Below are 18,606 nucleotides of genomic sequence, written 5' to 3' on the forward strand. Positions count from 1 at the left end.
TGCCCTGGCTTGTATGGCTGAGTGGATTGAGTGCTGTCCTGCAAATGACAGGGTCACCAGTTCTATTCCCAGTCAGGGCACATGACTGGGTTGCAGGCCAGGTCCCTAGTAAGGGGTGCATGAGAGGTAACCACACATTGATGTTTCTCTCCCTCTCCCTCCCTTCCCCTCTCTCTAAAAATAAATAAATGAAATTCTAAAAATAATCTGTGAGAAGATAAAATGGATGTTTGAAAAATGGGATAGAGTAGATGTTTCATGTTTTAGATTAAATATCCTAGTCAGTAGTCTATTGGTAAAATATGCTCACAAAAAATAAAACATAACATGAAAATTGAAAAAAAGAGATTTCATTCAGATAGTGAAAAGGCAAGCCTCATAAGATATGCCTAAGACACATACAACCAACAAAAGTCTGTTGGTCAGAATACTAAAATATGTATACAAACCAATGAGAAAAGTATAGACAACTCAACAGAAAAATGTCCAGAGACTTGAACAAGCCATTACAAAATAGGCATCAATGGTAAATAAATATTTGCTAAGGCATTCATTATTGGTGATAAGAAAAAGGCAAATTGAAACCACAATATGATATTGATAGATATCTATCAAATTGGTAAAAAATCTCAAACCTGAGATTTCATTGGTGAAGTTATGGAACCCCAGGAACTTCCACTATTAGTGAGAACATAAATCGATACACCACCGTGGAAACCAGGGAGAGATTATTAAAGTTGAATAAATACATGTTATCTAATGACCCAGAAAAGTCCCCGCTAGGCGGGATATGCTTAGAGATACACGTTTATGTGTACCAAGAGAAGTGCCCCCCCAAATATTCACAGAAATATTAATTATAAATGTTTTATAATGATAATTGTCAAAATGCCCATTAATGACCAGGTGGATGAAAAGATTTCGATATATACATTCACCCAGTGAAATATCGCACAGCACTAGAAAGAAACAGACTGTAATCACGTACAATGACATAGCTGAGTCTAATAACTTAAGTTTGGACAAAAGCCAAAAATTGATATAGTATGATTCAATTTATATGGAATTTTAAGACATGGCCAAAATTAAACGACAGTATTAGGGATTCATATAATAATGGTAAATATATAAAGAACAATAAAAAGTGATAAAATTTGAAAAGTCAAACTGATGGCCACCTCTAAAGAGAGCACCTTATATATGACTCTGCAGGTAATAATAATAGTAAAAATAGTTTTTACAGAGCCGTCTAACATCTGATCATATAATCAAAATCTAATTCAAGGCAATAATTTAAATCTTTTTTCCTTTATTAATACTTATTTTACTCTCAAAGTTCCTATTATGCCTCTGTTCTCTTACTTTTCTATTCAGTTATTTCCAATTTTAAAATTCAGGTAATGTAAACGTTTACTTTGATTGTGTTTCTGTTAACTTGATGTCAGAATGTATGCAAAAAGTTAGCAAAGAGCCATTCTCAGGCAAAACAGCTGGATATATCTGACGGGCTGAACTCACTGAACGACTTCATGAGGAGAAACATATTCCCAGTCAGTCCCTTCATGTTTTAAAAGCAACAAATGTGGGTATTTAAAAAATTCAAGATGATTATTTATTTTAATTTTTATCCTGTTATTTAGATAATGAAAAAACAATGTTTAATAGAGATTTGGGGGGTACACAAAAATCTAGAGTTTAAGATAAGAGATGAAAATTAACTTATGACAATTTTACAGTTATCACAAGTTTAAAAAATATGGGCTATATATTCAGATTAATAGGTTTGGAGAACATTGCATTTTTGGAAATGATAGCTTACATTTAAGACATAGGCAGACTTTTCCCAATTATGTGTAGCAAGATACGTTATCTCCCACATCACTTATGTGTTTCAATACCTCTTTTCCAAATACAACCTACAGGGATATGATGACTCCCCAGGTTTTGGCCAATAGTCATGCAAATAAGTGTGCTTTTAAGACGAATAGTGTGCTTTTAAGGCCTCACATTAAGACTTGGGAGTATAAACTAATTGGCTCCGTGTTAAATTATTTTTTATATTTACCAAATTTTTTTTGTAAAGTCAGATTGTTCACTTGTTATTGACGATTTCTAGGCTATTGAAATCTCAACCCAAATGTCTTCTGTTCCACTCTTTCATCTCTCTGTACCTCCTGTTGTATTTATCTTCCAGACCTCGAGTTCTCTGGGGGAGATGGGAACTTGAGAAAGTGCGGAAGGAAGTTATCAATAAGTAGTAATTACAATGGGAAGAACTCTGAGAGTAAACTCTAACTTTTAAAACCTTTACTCATGTCACTAAAAACCTGACAATATAAGAGCCCTGTTATCTTGGCAGTCACTGCTTTTCCTTCTTGTCAATTAAAATTTCATGTTTAATATCCCCTGTAAATGTTGGAATTCGAGGTAAAGGCACATTGGGGTATCTGTGAAAATTGTATATAATTAAAATTTTGTGAATCTTTCTATCATATTCATAAGAAACTCATCTTACCAATTTATTTGATTTTAAATTTGAGAAATTCATCAGTCAAATAATAATTCTACATCAAGGAAAAGAACCTCATTGTCCTTTGTCTTGTCTTGTTCACTGTGGCAAGCAGTGGCCTGCTCTCCCTCCAGGTGTGTGAGCGCTGAACACCAACAGCTGGTGCCCAATGGTGTCTGGTGCTTCATAACCCTCAGTAAGTACCATATTCTTACCTTTCTGTCCTTAATAGACACTGCTTATTAGTTAAATACACAGAGACACAATATTGATACACTGATGGCTCTTAAATAGGAGCTGATGAAAAAGTTTTTAAGTATTATCATTTAAATTAAGTTCATATTTGAAATATTGTTAATATTTACTGAGAAGGTTATTTAAAAAATTCTTTTATACAAAGAAACTCTCAATTCTTAAGTATAATTTCTTTATATCTAAACACCACTTTTTATCCAGGACAGCTCCCTCTGATTTTATAATGAAAGCCAATGCTTAAATAAGAGTAACTTGATAGACGTCCTTTGCAGAAAACTCCGTGTGCCCTCATGGGGTCCCTCTGCCATGAACCCAGGCACCCAGGTAGTAAAGTAAACACTTTTCTTTTGAAACTTTTCTAGGTATAAAACTCTTTCTCATATATTAAATTATAAATTTTGACATTTATTTAGAATATAATCACAGAAAGCTGGTTTAAAAATAGTTGAGGATGGCTTTATGTGGCAAGATTTTTTTTTCTTAAAAAAGGAAATTTATGCTTGTGAGGTTGGTGTTGAAAGAAGACTGACAGTGTCAGTTTAATGTATTCTGATTCACACTGTTCATCTACATACACTGATATCTTCATACATACACAATTTATTCACGTTGACTAGGACAAGCAAAGTGAGGAATGAATATAAGGAAATTTGATTTTTTAAAGAACAAAGAGAGTATTAAGAAGTCTGAAAAGTATGGCGAAGAAGAGCATGATGTAGAGAATAAATCAAAAGAGCTAACAGATGATGAGTTTGCTTACATTGCAGAGATAATTTCACATAATTTTTGTTATGTTTAAAAAAATTCTAAAATAATAATCCTCAACTATTTTTTGGTAAACACAGTCCTAATGTTGGGGTTAGGTGAATCTAGTCAGCTAACTTTATGATTATGTATTATTTTCAAGTTAAATATCAGAAAATAATTATATGGAAGAAATACTTGCTGCTTATAATGAGCAAAATTAATATGGATGTTTAAATGGCCACGAAGTGCCAGATGTAACAATCACATTTACCTGCCACACCCTTAACCCCATGCACAGCTATGAGTCCAAGTTGTGTGGATTTGCTCTCCAAGTTATGGCCCAGTTAACTTGGGCTCGTTATTTTTCACTTGATTCGTCCATCTCCTTCCATTCTATTGAACCTCTCTTTGAGGAAACACTACTTTAATTATCTCCAGGCATGCTCATTCATTCGTTCAACAAACATTATAATGTCTACAGCAAAGAACAAGATCAATAAGATTTCAGCCTCCTGGAGTTACATTCAATTGTATTAGGGTTTGTGGTTGTATTAGCGGTTACAAGGTTTAGGGTTTATATAAATGTATTGTGTTCTGTCACTTGCAATCTGTAACTTTGGTTAAGTAATCTCTTTAAGTCTCTGTTTCCCTAGTAATAACAGTGCCTATTGCACAGTATTGTTGTGATAATTAACATGATAATATGAATACTGCTGAGCATAATCAGTTCCAGTAAGTGTTCAATTGATATTAGTCATTATCATCACCATCAGCATCATCATCATCATCATCATGATGCAGTGGAGTTTTCTTACTGGGTTACAGAACCAGGGAGAGGGGTGGAGTGGCAAGAATTTTAGGAATAAGAACTGTGAACCAAGACAGAGCTGCTACCTTTTAATCTTTTATCAGTGAGCAAGTTTAGAAACCGTTAAAGGGCAAACCGATACATATTAAGAACTTCAAGTGTATTTTCCCTGCAGCGGTGTGGCTCGGTGGATTGAATGCCAGCCTGCGAAGCATAGGGTCACTTGTTCAATTCTTAGTCAGGGCACATGCCTGGGTTGTGGGCCAGGTTCCTAGTGGGGGACATGTGAGGGGCAATCACACATCAGTGTTTCTCTCCCTCTGTTCATCCCTTTCCCTCTTTTCAAGAATAAATAAAATAAATAAATAAGACTTTCAAGTTTATTTGGGTAAACATCAATTTGAATCCAGGCAGCACCAAGATAAAAGTGGTTAGGAGCCCTCCACTGGCAAGAGACAGGGCAAAAGTTTTTATAGAGAAGATTCAGAAAGCAATGTTAGGAAGTCATTTGATTGCTTACAGTTTGATTGCTTAAGTTTGCCTTATTCGGGAGAGCCTACTTGGCTGTTTGTGATTCATTGTTCTTAAGCAGTATTTTCTCAAGTTCAAATGAACAGACTCGGACTCAGGGTTTTGGTTAGTTTACATAGGCTATCAAGGCAGAAGGGCCACGTCAGTCTAATGACCTCCTTGTACAATTACTTCAACAAAGCCTAGTGCTAGCTTTTAGCTCAAAATGCTTCAGACAGTAAAGAAAAGCGGATAAGGAGATCACTCCCATAATGCTCTCTCAGTTGATTAATTGTCTAGATAGCAGTTATTGATCTATATATGGGAAAACCAGGCTTGGTGACCTCTCACAGACAGAAAGTGTCCCTCCACTTCTTGCTTCTCCATCTCCCATATATCTCTAAGTGACAAGGAGAAGCTGGAGATATGAGACTGGAGTTTATCCTACTGGTGAATACACTATGAGTTGGTGATGATGATGTAAAAATATGGTCCAATTGTCTGGAAGTACATTTTAAACATACCCACCATTTCATTTCTTCCTGTTACCTTATCCCCTTGGGATAAGTAGTAGACAGACAAGGTAGCCTAAACAACTGAACCTTCTGCCCACCTTTGATTGATACAAAGTCATTTCACTTTTTATCCAAAATGTTCAGAGCATTCATCATTTGGCTTCTTTTTCTAACCAGAGAGGCTTCTCTTCACTAAAAGAATGAAGGAATTGTATCTCACTTGTAGTTGCGAAAGCAGACAGGAACAGACCCAGGAGGTTTGTGGGTCCTGTAGCTTTTACAAGGGAGAGGGGTACTCTTAAAAAAAATGAAATTACAAGTGTTTATTTAGACTGAGAAAAGACATGACAGCACATTATAAACTGTAAAAAGCTAAACATTTCCCAAACACAAAATCCAGGACACTAACACTTTTTAATTGCCAAAAACTTCTATAATACCTTTCTCCTACAAGTTTCAGTGGCATAATATTTAAATATCTTTTCAAATGACAACGATTATAAAATATTGTCTATTTTACAGTTCATCTATAGCCTTAGGAAACTGATTTTGCACAAGCCACACACTTTTTATGTCATATTTTTCAAGCCATGTGAAAACCAGTGGTAATCTGATAGGCACCAACTCTGTGTGGATTTGGGGCATCTCAGGTTGGCATTAGTGCCCTAGGAGATGAAGCTCCTGATGGTGATTGATGATGTGAAGGAGCAGGGTTGCTGTAGGCTCTGCTTGTGTAGCCACAGCTGCTCCAACAGCTCTGTCCTTCAAACCACTGGCCACCTTGCCCTTGTCAAAATAAAGGTTCCCCAGGTGTGGCTGCTTCAAGCTGGCCAAAGCTCAGCTTTCATTTAGCATCACCTGTGGCTTCTTGACAGCACTGCCCAGCTACCCAGTGTTTCCTGATGCAGCACCCACCTGACCTCCAGGTGTCTTCAAGCCCCTGGGTCTTACTTCAGCTCATGTTTGGGTAGCGTCTTTTGTTCCAGCACCTTCCAGTCTCTGCACATGGACTACTGAGGCCTTGCTAAAGTATGGGTGCTGGCTGGAATCCAGGGCCTGCTGCTAAAATTTGTTTTGTCTTTAATTTAAGGGATTTTCATCCTTTGCTAGTGTTTTTCCTCACACACTGGCTGGCCCCTTGCCAAGCATATTTCTTTGTCTGCAACTTATACATTTCACAACATCAAAACTGGTCTTAGGCTTGTGGAGGCTGTAATGCTAATGCTTAACTTCACTTTTATATTTAATGATTTAGCTTGATTTAAATAAATGAACATGTAACTTTTGATAAGTGATTAAGGTCTGGGATACAGTCTGACATGTTATCCCACTCATTCATGAATCACTCTCAAAATGTGTGAGCAAAATTAGTTTTCCTCTGCTCAAGCAATATCTAACATTTTAATTAGCACGTTCAAAATCTCCTTTGACCTTGAACTCTACTAGCTGGAAGAGGGTGTTCTTTGCTAATTGGAAAACAGGATGTAGAGTCCAGACTCTCACATTTTAGGTCTTTTCTCAACTCTTGAGATTCTAAGAAAACTCCAACTCATCATTTTGCTAGAGAAAATTTTCTTTAAATAGTTGGAAGGAAATTTACTCCCTGCTTAGGAAGAACAGAGTATGTGCAAGACGGTTCAATGGGAGTTGTTTGCATCAGCCACCGCAGGGCTGTGCCATTACTTTCCTAGTCACTTTTGCGTTCATGAAAGCTTCCCCCATAAAAAGTATTGAAAACTCTATTTTATGATAGCATTGGTATAAAGAGAAGTATAATCCTGGCTGTATTATATTTTTCTTTTATATATAATACAATTAAAACATGTCATTGTTCCCTAAAACTATCATGGACGCTGGGTACTGTGACTTTCGCACCTAGTGCATAAGTCAACTCTACTTATCTCTATGTTGAAAAATACACAGAAAAGTATTAAATTAGAAACTTAAAATGCCATACTATTCCCTCATCTTTGGATGAAGAAGACTCACTCGATTAAAAATGAAGCTATTACTAGTTCTTTCAAGCACAATGAAGTTTACTAGAGAAGTATACTTTGTCATGCTAACATTCAATCCATATCATTACTTTCTAGAAATAAATATAAACTGAATATGAATACTTCTACTTTGTGGTAAACTCAATCATAACACCCCAAAACTGGGTAGGCAGAAAAAAGCACTTTAAGAGTCAACTCAAGCAGAGATTCCAGTGTTGTGTGTCAGAGTGTGGAGAAATGTGAAGGCAGATAGTGCCAGGGCCACAGCCAAAGGCAAGGCAGTTTTCCACTTAATTAGCCACATTTTAGCAGTTCCAGGATGATTCCCCTCCTCTTACTTGATTGATGATACTTGTAATTAACTTCACTGAGAATGTAGCTTTCCTTTCCATAGTGGAAATGGTACTTAGAATGTGGGCACTCCTGAGAAAATGAAGAACTGTGTGAAAATGCATGATGCAGAATTAAGGACTACCATCCAGGGGTGTTGAACCCATGACCCGCGGACCTCATGTGGCCCAGGATGGCTATGAATTTGGCCCAACCCAAAATCATAAATTTACTTAAAACCTTTTTTGCTCATCAGTTTTCATTAGTGTTTGCATACTTCTGTGGCCCAAGACAACTCTTCTTCTTCCAGTGTGGCCCAGAGATGCCAAAAGGTTGGACACTAAACCATCTCTGAAAGCAAGCTGTCTTAAGAGGAATGTCCTGATTTTGCCTACCTTTTGGAGTTTGAAAGAGGCTGTGGGAGGGCAAGACAGTTCTTTACAAATCTAGGTCTTCCATTGCAACTGCCTTAAAGGAGGAAGCCAGCATATGGGGAGAGGGGGTACCAAAAAGAGTATGCTTTTCACAATTCGTGCTGTGATCAGGGTGAGGGGGCAGTGGGCTTTCTGAAGCAGTAGCAGAGTCCCATTCTTCCGAAGCTGGGAAGGGGCTGCAGCCAGAATCAGGCAGGAAAGTGACAGGGTTCCTGGGGCCGTTGTGTAGGTTGTGCCCTGCTTGAAGGCGCCGCATCTAAGAGATGGTGTTTCATTTACTTTAAAGACATTCTAGGTTTATATATTTATTAAAACAGTTTCCTGGCCGATCATAGTACATTATATTGTTTTAATAGAGTCAGCATATTATGTCCATTTTCTGAAAAAGGGGGTGAAGTGACTTGGGGTAGGAGAGAATCTCACAATTTGCAGAAAGGTACATTTAAGCTAGTAGCCCTGTAAACTGCACCAGCCACCTCCAGCCCAGGAGGGTTATCAGTTCAAAAGATCTCCTGCACTTTGCCATCACTGAGGGCAGGAGTCATGTTTCAGTCAGCATTCTTCCTATGACCTATTATTATAGATGCACAATATGAATGTGAAATTACACTTTCCTCAGAACTATGGTTACCTCTAGTTATTCAGCAGTTGAAATATGGCTTCTCTGACTTGAGGTGCACTCTAAGTATAAAATACACACTAGATATGTAAGGCTAAGGATAAAGTATATAAAATAGCTCTTTAATATCTAGTTTATATTGATCATATATAGAAATATAACATTTTCTATAATTGGTTAAATAAAACATATAATTACAATTAATTTCACCTGTTCCTTTCTACTGTTTAACTATGTGGCTACTAGAAAACTTAAATATGTGGCTTACATTGGTGGCTCATATTTCTGTTGTGCAGAGCTGCCTTAGAAGACTGACTAGAGAAAACATCCTTGATAACAATTAATAGAATAATTATTTACAGACTCCCCTATGGGGACAGGTGAGATAGATGAAAGGATGGTCAGTACATTTTTTTGGGTCTGGACGGTTCTCATGCTGAGCAGACAAAGCCTCACCTGGGAGTATCTGGCCAGGTCAGGGCCAGCTGAGACTGAAGCTGCTTTTGTTTGGAAGTGTGTGAGTGTGTGTGTGTGTGTGTGTGTGTGTGAGAGAGAGAGAGAGAGAGAGAGAGAGAGAGAGAGAGAGAGAGGGAGAGAGAGAGAGAAAGAGAGAAGGAGAGAGAGAGGTGCAGGGAGAGGGGAGAAGAAAGGGAGAAAGGGCAAGGGCAAGGACAAAAGAGAATTTTCTGATATAAGGTTTCAAGGACTACATGCTACCACCACTAAAATGCCATCTATGTTGGGATTTTCAGGGTTGAATGAAAAGCTGGCTGTCGTAAAACTTGAGGGTTGGGTATATAATGCAATATATACAAAGTTATGCTGTCAATATTCAGTATTCCGCTGAGGGGTCCTGATGACATAGAACTAAATTCCAAAACATGAAGAAAATATATATTCATTCAAATGTTACAATCCCAGAAGAGATGCATGAAATATTTAATATTCAGTTCTGTTGTAGGTTTTATGATGAAACATTATCACATATTTGAACAAATTTCAAGTTAGGGTTGTGAATTTAACAAAGGAACCCCTTAGATAATTTATACTTCTTTCAAATAGGTCAAATGCTTGTAAAATAAGATACAGGTTAGTTTGACAATCAGAAATCTAACACAGTAAAAACAAGGGTTTTCCTAACTGCTAATCCTTAACTTGGTCATGAAAGGTAATAATTCATTTGCTTTTTTATTACTATCATTATTATTTTTAATTTTAAAAGGACAGATTGTCCTAAGCTGTGGTCCAAATAAAAATTTAGCAATTCATATACTTATCACCCTCTATTCTATCCTGAAGAAAGAAACAAACAAAGATGTTTTATTTAATAAAGAAATACTGGCACCTGAGCACCACCCCCCCCAGTTGTTTATTGCTGAACATCTGCTAGCATTATTTATTGTCTCATAGGAACTTAGTGACTCTTTTTTTTTTTAAAGCACACATTTGGTTTTCATTCCAGGCTTTTTGGACTAGATCCTTTTCTCTCCAGAGTGAATTGAGTGGCATCCCTGATAAGGAGTGTTTGTGAGAAAGAATGCTTGATAGGAACCCAGCTATAGCCCAGAAAATACTCACCAAACCACTAACATACTAAAATAATTTCACACAGAAATGAGGAGGACTTGGAGGTCTGTGCCCTGATTTAAGAGCGTAAATTCTGGAGTCTCAGTGCCTAAAACTGGGTCCTGGCTCTGAAACCAGCTTTGGTGACCCTGGGCAGGTCACTTCACTGTTCTCTGCCTTAGAATCTTCACCCCAATGGGGGATAGAGCACTTACCTTCTGAGGGTTGTTTTGAGGACTGAACGAAACAATACATGTAAGGTGCTGTGCCAGAGAGTACGGGCAAGTGCTCATAAATGTTAGTTATTATTTAATTCTCCTACAGAGCTTCACAATTCTATGCCTATAACCTTTAAAGTATTTGTGGAGCAAATGAAATGTACAAATAGTAGTTTATTTAATAGAGTTTCTTAACTTGCTCTTAGCCTACCAAATTTCCAATGATATGAGAGTATCTCTTGTTATAATGGCCTAGCTCTTTCCTCCAAACTTTGTGGTTCTGCCTCCTTTCCCAAAACCCATTTGCTGGCTTCATCTCTGCCTCCTCCCAGGCAGCCAGACTTGCCTGTATGCAAGTACACTGTGTTGCTTCAAGATTCCAGGGAGTCAATTAGAGATGTGTGTTTGCAGATGGAACATGGCACTTCCGCTACCCTACCACCAAATTCCACAGGTCCTCCTTCTCCCGAGTATCTAGAAGATTCCTGTAAAGCAGAAAGGACACTACCAATAGGAGGTTTTTATTTAATAGAGTTGAGATACTATTGGTACTTTTGTGCTAAACAGTTCCTGCAGGACTAAGTATTATAAGAACAAAGAAGAGAGTGGCTGTAAAGAAGAAAAGTTCTACTCCTGGGCATCAGGTTGTGACTGGAGTGGTTTTCCTCCAGCTGGGTCCCGGCCTCTAGGAAAATCCTCATCCTCTATGCGGATCTGGACATGGGTGGATGTATAAGCCTGGGGATGCTGAGTGTGAATCCAGACTCTACCCTACCTTGAGTGAGAATGTGGGCAAATTACTTAACCCCTTTTAACTTCAGTTTCCTACCTGTTTAACGAGGGCAATGCAACCCATCTTGTAAAATCATCGTGAGGAAATGAGATGGGGTAAGCAGAGCACTTGGCACACAGTAACCGCACGTAACTGTTGGTTGTTGCTATTATTGCTGCTAACTTTGTACCTGTGCCTCTGCTCATGTTCTCTCTGCACGAAAGTCTCTTTACCTACCTATTGATGTGGAGAACTCCTCACCACCTTCTTGGTTTACCTTCTTGGTTGGAGATGAGCTAATCTCCTTCTTGGAGAAATAGTCCCTGAATATTTTTTCCCAGAGGTGTAAGTCTTGCCTGCTTCTGTGTTTTCAGGTTTTGTACACATATAGTGATTTTTAGTTCTGTGTTCACATTTCCCTTCCCCAAGCTGTAAGCAATTGAAAACACATAGTGTAAACTCAATACATGCTTATTGACTGAATTAACAGTTTCTTTCTCCAGCCTTTATCCCTCCTGACAGCTCCCCATATAGCTTGCATCTATTTCATATTCTAGACTCTGATTTCAGGCACCAGGAGACCCCTTGCTCCCCATGTGTCTTGGTGTTCATTGAGTTGAGCCTTCTTTGTATTCTTCCCATCACTCCACAGCTAGGGTAGCTTCCTCTCCCACCTCAACAAAACTCCATGTCAAAGCTGCCTCCTAAACTAAACCTCAGTTAATGATTCCTAACAACTTACCTTTCCCTGACTGCACTCAAGATGACTGTTCACAACTGTAACATCTATGGCATAAAAACAGTCTCAATTGGGACCCTATTATGGGTGCCATCTGAATTCATGGATGAATTCTTGATGGGGAAGTGACTTTTTCTACTTCTCCCCAAACCCCCAGTGCAGGTTCATCAAATTGAGCCTCAAACACTAGGTGTTAGGTATAAGTGATGTTCGGTTTTCACTCTGGAATGAAGGTTTGGGTTCCTTGCAAAGGGCTTCTGGTTAGGTATACTTTATTGGGTAGGTGAATTATTTGGGATGCCTTGACCACTAGTTTCAAAAGACCCAACACAATGGCTCATACATGAAGGAGATATATTATCTTGCATAACAAACAATTCCAGAAGTCTTTCACATTTTGTCTTCTGTTAAACACATATATGTGTGTGTATATACATGTATATGAAATATATCTATTCATCTGTTTTGCATTTTTATTTTAATTTATTTTGTTTTATTAAATGCATTTTCACTTATTTTGTTTTTAAATGTATTTAAGAACATTTTTTGTTCCATATGTTATTTCTGTTTATATGCTGCTTTTAGATTTTAATTCTTTTGACATTATCTTACTTAGTTCTTTAATATGGGCAATGATAACAGTAGCATATTTCCTCCTCCTGGCTTTTTTCCTTCTGGCCCTCCACTACTCAATTTAGTTAACATATAGTTTTTAACTTTGTACATTTTTATATTCTTATAAAAATACTTGTTATGTCAGTTGAATAATATATCCTTTGACTCACATTTATTACACATGAGACCACAAAAAAATTTATTCTACCACCTACCTTCTTTCCCTCGTCTTCTTCTAAATTTTGATAAGTATGTAACTAAGAATTTTCAGGGCATATAGCATGCATTTCTAATCCTTACACTTGCTTTAAAATTTATTCTGCAATTAAATACATTCCATGCTCGCTACCATTCTTTTGCTTTAGGTTAAGGAATTTGCCAAAAGCTACACAGAAAGTATGTGGCAGAGCCAGTATATAAAACAAAGTTTGACAGAAAATGTCATGTGTTTTCTACTATATCATTCCTTTTTTAAAAAATAAAATACACACATTTAAAAGAGAAACTATATTGAAAGCAAAAGAGGTCATGAAAACAATAAGCAAAATATAAAAAGAGGTAAAGAAGAAACAATATAATAGAAATAAATGGATAAATATATGAAAGATTAAAAGTATTTATGGCATAAAACATACAAAACCAGTCCTGGCTGGTGTGGCTCAGTGGATTGAGTGCTGGCCTGCAAACGGAAAGATCATTGGTTCAATTCCCAGTCAGGGCACATGCCTGGGTTGCAGGCCAGGTCCCTAGTTGGGGGTGTGTGAGAGGCAACTGATCAATGTATCTCTTGTGCATTGAAGTTTCTCTCCCTCTCTTTCTTCCTCCCTTCACTTCTCTCTAAGATGTATTTTAAAATGGACAATGGAGGGGGTTTGCTATGGGGGATATGGGGTAGGGGACAGCAATGAGGAAAAAGGTGGGACAACTGTAACTGAACAACAATAAAAAAACATAAAAAACAAAATGATTTAAAATTTTTTATGTAGGTACAAAATATTATGTAGAATTTTGACAATAATAAAATAAAAGACAAGAAAAGATTAACAAGCTTATAGAAGGTTAATCATTTTTTCAAAAAGGTATTAAAATAACAGGTTAGGTCAAAAACCATTAGCAATAATCTGTATCCCTTCAACAAAGGCAGCAATAGACTCTAGCTGAATATTTAACCCATATATACCCAATGATAGGTTTCTTACAAGAGATTCCTGGCTTGGTTTTCTTTGACATACCAGTTGGGATGCCATCAACTGCCAGTTTCAGAAGATCCAGCCCTAAATTGTTTATTTCAGTGGCCTCATGAAACATCAAGAGTTCAGGTCCTTTCCACCTTTTCCTGCTGCAGCTACCCTCCTCACGTTAGCTTTCCCCAAGGCTGGTCCCCTCAGGCACACAAAAAGGGTACAACAGCTTCACACCCCACATTGTCACATAACCACAACAGAGGCCAGAAAAAAAATAGAGCATTGCTTCTTTGCGGATGTTTTACAGAAGGTCCAAAATGTCCTTCTGAGCAGCAGCCTTTCCTACAGACTTCCTCACAAGTATCAATGGCTGGAATTGTGCCACATGCTCATTGCTAAATTAATTAATGGTAGGAGGGGTACAATTATAGTTATTGATCTGACATAATCTAAACTCTCCCCTCTCACAGCTCCTTGTGGCTAAAAATGGACACAGACTCACTCAAAGCACAGAGCCACTCAAACCAATGCAAGAAGGAAATAATCAACCCATAGCATTTGTCATAGATGGAGACAGAGCAGAAATACCTCACCCTTTACCCTCCACCAGTCTGCCTCTCAGTTTTGTTTTATTTTTTTAATTTTTAACATGATTTTACTTATTTATTTTTAGAGAGAGGGGAAGGGAAGGAGAAAAAGACAGAGAGAAACATCAGTGTGTGGTTGCCTCTCATGCGCCCTCTACTGGGGACCTGGCCTGAAACCTAGGCATGTGCTCTGATAGAGAATTGAACTGGTGACCCCTTGGTTTGCAGGCCCATGCTCAATCCACTGAGCTATATCAGCCAGGGATGCCTCCCAGTTTTGACTCTCAGATACTAGTGAGGGTCAGGATAGGCTGGGTGAAGGTACGCAACTTTATCTTTTTTACATATATCTTGTAACAGCTGGTGGTTTGGGGCACAAGTTGCTACCATTAAGGTATATAACTTTTTCCACGTAATGACTGCCACACTAGATTTCTCTTCAAGAATGGCCATAACAAAGTGTTTTCCCAGAACTAATGTTGAATTCTCAAGGTACTTATGAGTCAATGGATAGACTAGAATTAATGTCTCCATGTGCTAGATGGGTTTTTACACATACACACATGTGCATTCCCACTCACAAGCATACCTGTGACTTCAATGAGAAAAATAAATATAAAGCACATGTTAAAAACAAGCCTTTCCCATGGTTGAAGAAGGTTCAAGACGATATGTACAGAAATACACTAAAAATTTAAAATTACCTCCTAGATGTTCATGAAAAAAAAAAGAAAAATAAAAGCCAACACAGAAAAGTAAAATGCCAATTATAATAAGGAAAATTTATAGAAAGTAATGTGCTGATACTATACTCCACTCCTTATGTATATTATCTCATTTAATTCTCATAATAACATTATGAGTGTTACCTTCATCTCGCAAATGGGACACTGAGGCTCCAAGGACAAGGACATTGCATGAGTCACCCCATTAGTGAGTGGTAGGGTCAAAGACTGAACCCTGTTTGGGTTCAATCTCCATTGAACTGAAGCTGTGTGTGGTTGACCTTTGACTTTGCCCTGAAAAGATGGTGGAAACAATCACACATGGTGCCCCTGAAATGTTTTTCTCTTGTCAAGACCCCAAATTGCTTCTAAGAGCTAATTGGACATTTTTTTTATAGATTATCATTGCCACTTGCAAAGAACCAAGAAATATTTTGAAAAAGCTACATATATCTCTGATACAGAAGCTCTCTATACAGAAAAAACTGTACAAATAAATTTGCCTTCTGGCTTTGAAAATATAAAATATTTTAAGTGGAATTTATCCAATGAAATACTTTAATAGTATATAATTTTATACCATTTGTATTTGAAAAGATGTTTTTATTTGTTCTGTCAAATAATCTCCCCCATAAAAGAGCCATTTCTCTTTTAAATTTCTAAAGTGTTTTAGTTGGAGGAAAAATTCACCTAGATTTTTAAAAAAATTATTTTACTTATTTATTTACTTATATTTAGAGAGAAGGAAAGAGAGGGAGAAAGAGAGTCTGAGAAACATCAACTGGTTGCCTCTTGTATGCACCCCAACCTGGGACAGAACCTTCCACCCAGGCATGGGTTCTGATCAGGAATCGAAGCGGAGACCTTTCACTTTGTGGGACGGGGCCCAACCAACGGGGCCACACTGGTCAGGGATCACCTAGATTTTTAAGAAGAGAGGCAATACATGCTTTTTTAAAGACATGTCTAAGATTAAAGGCATATTCATGTAAGTATATTAGCCTATATGGCACATCAGCCTATATAGGCTTAAAAAACCCCAAACTAAGTTTCATCTTCGTGAACATGAGTAATCGGAGCATGATATAGTGAGTAACCTGATTATTTAGAAAGTTTGGGATGTTAGGTATATTTAGAACCCAGATGAAGATACTTTAATGTTTTTAATGCTTTGCAGAGCAGTGGCACTTAACTTACATACTTTGAAATTGGGATAATGAGCTGCTAAATGTATGAGACTGGAATTCAGTGTAGCAAAAGCTTTGCCAGTGTTTTACATGCTTATTATAAATCCTCAAGGATAAAACCCCTTCTCACGAAGCATAGTTTCCAAGGTCTCTCAGAATGTTAGAGTCTCAGGATAACACAGTATTTTCTTCGTGAGCATGCATTGTATGTGTGTGTTCATTGCGACAAGTGATCCAATAATCATGCTGAATGCTGGCTGAGATCTATGAGCTACTCGGTTAGACTTCAGTATGCAGAAAAACTTAAGAATTGTATTTTAATTAAATTAGGTGTACCCCAAAGTTTTTCTGACTTATATTTAATGAAATACACAATTGTTGCTGTGTCGCATGGTATTTAGCTGTCATAAGAAATTTACAAAATGCTGTCACTTTGTCAGCATTAATTTTATAGTCAAATGTCATTTTTGAAAACTTCTCTGTAATCTTAAAGATTGCCCTGGATAAGAACCATTCTCTGTCTTCCTCTCTTAGTATTTCCTACATGTACTTTTCCTCCTGCCCTTTCCCTAGAGAGAGGGACCCCAATCCTGCCCAAGCAACTCTACACAGTCACCTTCACCCCTTTCCCACCATCATCAATGGATCCAGTTACTCAAAAACACCAGGGCCTGGATTTGCCGACCCTGAAGCCATGCTTCTTGGGTTCTTTAGATGTGCATTTCCCGCTTTATTTGGACACGTTTTTATAACATCTGCAGTTGTTTGTGTGAGACAGAAAGAAGAAACCCAGGCATGAGGTGAAAGGGGGTACCCCAGGGAGAGAAAGGACACATGCCAAGGCTTCTGGAAACCTGGCACTTGACAGTTTGGGACCAGAGGAATGACACGGAGATGGAGGTAAGGGGAGGAGGAAGGAGGGGAGAGAGCAGCCTGTGGATCCCTCGTCTCCGGGAAGAGTCCATACATGCCCCTGGGGCATAGCTTTTGGCAGATTTAGCCCCAGCTCCTCCTCAGAGAAGCTGAGAAAGAGTTAGACAGGGAGAACAGAGCCACTTGGGCTTTCCTCCACGCCTACAAGTAAAGCATACTCACCTTCCAGGAGGAATCATACTGATTAGGGCCTAATTTCAGCCCTGCCACTTTTTATAGCTGTGTGAATTCAAGTGGTCACCAACCTCTCTGATCCTCATTTTTCTTACTGATGATTTCTCTCTTGTTGAAGTGTGAATAATGCTCCCTGCCCTACATAATTACTGTGAGGACTTAATGAAATGAAGTGCCCAAACATTGCTTAAAATAGAGTAAGCTCTTGATAAGCTCTTTCTTTTCTTTAAGCCCTGAGACATAAAGACAGCTTCTCCCTTTTCTTTCCCCATCCCCTACTTTCATCAATTTCCCCCACCTATATGTATTTCATCTCACTTCTGAGCATCAGAATGTTAACAATAATTCTCAAGGGATTGGGGGCAGGTAAATTTGAGACAGAAGGTAAGTGGCAGCCTTTGGTTCCTCCTAGCTGGGTTGTAGGAAGGAGTGTCACAGTAGGGGAGGGGGTTTCGTGGTGAAAGGCAGAGACATCCTGCCTTGGAAGCATTTCCAATCTGATCCTTTGTCTTCTGTGTAGTAGGAGCTGTAACTCTCCTTCCCAGGGCACCCAGGGCCTCTGACCAGACACTGTTCCAGACGTCGGAGTTAACGGGTTTCCGAACGCCCTGTGGAGGGAAAGCCCTGTGTCCTTCCCTGGGACTAACCCAGTACACTCCGGATTTGGCAGTGTCTGGCAGGACAAGTGCTGCATCTTAGCCATTTAGCGCATCCCTCGTGTCGAGTGCTACAGCCAGCTTCTCAAAGCTGGACTTACCATTATATTTCAATAGTCGTCTCCCAGAAATCCATTTTCTGGTATTTGAGGAAAGTCAAGTTGATACTAAAAATGAAATCGATGTGTTCACAACATGTTGGACTCACAGGACTATTCCTGGGTCCACTTTAAAGTGCTGGTGGCTTCCCTTCCCTTCTCAATCTGTTTAACGATCTACATTAATATTTCAGAACCATTAGGTGGCCTGTGCGTTGGTGGCACTTTATTTCCCAGGCTAGAAAAGCTTTTCTTGGAATTGGAAGCTTTATGCAGTTTAAGAACCTGTGCTAGGCTGAGAGTCGAACAATATTGCCCTTGTAATGATCTTATCATAGCCTAGAGATGATAGATGAGTGTGTGGCCACTCTGCAAAAGGCCAGTTCAACTGTGACATTAAAAGGTACCATGATCCAAACAAAATATAA

The sequence above is a fragment of the Phyllostomus hastatus genome, unplaced genomic scaffold, assembly GCF_019186645.2.
Source record: "Phyllostomus hastatus isolate PE091 unplaced genomic scaffold, TTU_PhHast_1.1 phas_contig_40, whole genome shotgun sequence".
Taxonomy (NCBI): domain Eukaryota; kingdom Metazoa; phylum Chordata; class Mammalia; order Chiroptera; family Phyllostomidae; genus Phyllostomus; species Phyllostomus hastatus.